Consider the following 1,957-nt stretch of genomic DNA (forward strand, 5'->3'; position numbering starts at 1 on the left):
CAGCGGAGAGAAGGCAAAGAAAATGGTCGGATGTCTTCGGGAAGGGCAAAGCAGGGCCCCGGATTTTTAAATCCAGAAACAAGTTATTTCCTTTTCACTTTTCCACCAATTAAAGTATTTTTAACTCTTTCATTGTCAAGAAATAAACCTGTAGGGTAAGCGGAAGAGTCCACGTTATTCAGTTCAGAAAAATGCTGAAGCTTCCTGATGTCCCCTGTTGTTTATACCCTGTGCCATTTCCTGCTGAGAAATACGGTCTTTCATGCAAATGATCTCAGGTGGAAAATACTGTAAAAATGAAAAAAAGAGTAAAAGGCTTATCTGCCTTCATGGTCTTATGAAAAGGGCTAATCGCTCTGATTAGCAACGTTTTAGAAACCCTAATTTTTTGAATTTTGTCCCATCAATAAATGCACAATTAGAAGCTGCTATTGTAAGTCTGAAGTACAACACATACACATCCCGTGAGGTTTTGCGTGACATTTAAGTATCGGTTAAGGCTAAAACTCCAGGACCTAAATGTGCCTTACACCCAATATGACTGTTTCACTTCTTCCATGGGATTTGTACCAGCGATTTCAAAAGGCGGAGTTTAAAAGCCCATGCATGTAGGGAGTGGAGCCGATTCAGATACATTATCTGGGCTTCCTGAGCCAGCTCAGCTGAGCCCAGGCACCCGGGTTTGCCTGTGATGCGGTCAGCCAGGTCTGCTGGTGCTTGGAGCACAGGAGGAGGCAGCCCTATTTAAAGACATATTTCGATGTGTAGAAAGATTGGGGCCATGTCATGCCTATGGTAATTCTTGTCCTCTTTTCTAAGCGGGATGATTAAAGACGCTAACCTCGCTGTGTCCCAAGCGCACAGGGAAAAAAAACTTTATCATGTGGAGTGTTCAGATTGTTTTGCGTTTCAGTGGCTGCTACTTGCTACAAAAGGAAAAGGGGATGCATACAAGAGATGCATGCATTTCTCCATAGCTCTGATGCTGCACAAAGGTAGTGCAAGAACCTTTACTCTGTCTGAAGTCCAAATTCAGCTGTAACTCTCCATGTTTGCCCTCTTCTTATTTTGGGAATTATTTCTTCCATTTGCCTATGACCCTTTGAAGTACAAAATCTACAGGCAATGCAAGTAGGACTACAAGTACAAAAGGTTGTGGATTTTACTGGTGATGAAAATTCCAAGCTGTCCTGATACTCCTTTCACACACAAACTACTTATTTTCCAGTTTGAAAATGCAAGTATGTCCAGAATTGCTTCCCGAGCTTTTCTGTGTTAAAAAATGAATGGAAGAACCTTTGTGACTAATACTTAGTATCATTCTTGACAAGGAATGCTTTTGGAACAACCTCTCTATCAGGACGGGCCGTCAAATAGTTTAGTTCTTTGCAACCACCAAAGAAACCCAACCCAAAACGTAAAAAGCCCTTTCTACCTACATGGACCTCTGGTCTGTGACCCCAGACCCTGTGAAAGAGCTGCCCCTGCTCATTGTAATGCTTCTTCCTTCCTTGTAGGTATGTGAGCTGGGAAGGGAGAAGGGGTGTTCCCAGCTGCATTCCCCTCTACTTCCAGCCCTCTTCTCCAATGAGATTTGTGTCACGTCTTGAGCTGCTCTGTGCTCTGACACAGCACAACCCCGAGACCAGGTTTTTGGAGCCCAAGGACTCCATTTTTTCCTGTACAACCTGAACCAGTCACATTTTCATTACTGGCCAAAAGCATTACATCAAGGTGTGTATAAGACCAAATCTTTTTCCCTAGCTGCAGTTAACACTTTCTCCGTCAATGTTATTTATTTTGAAATATATTCTTTTCTATTAAAACTGGAAAAGAAAGTCTCTGGGAAACTAACATAGCAACTATTTGCCCTGTGTGTTGAGTAATTATAATCTCTGGCCAATTTGATTTCATAAGTAGGTGAGCAGTTATTGATTTACTGCATTAAAAAAAAAAA

The sequence above is a fragment of the Aptenodytes forsteri genome, unplaced genomic scaffold, assembly GCF_000699145.1.
Source record: "Aptenodytes forsteri isolate BGI_AS27 unplaced genomic scaffold, ASM69914v1 Scaffold284, whole genome shotgun sequence".
Classification (NCBI taxonomy): domain Eukaryota; kingdom Metazoa; phylum Chordata; class Aves; order Sphenisciformes; family Spheniscidae; genus Aptenodytes; species Aptenodytes forsteri.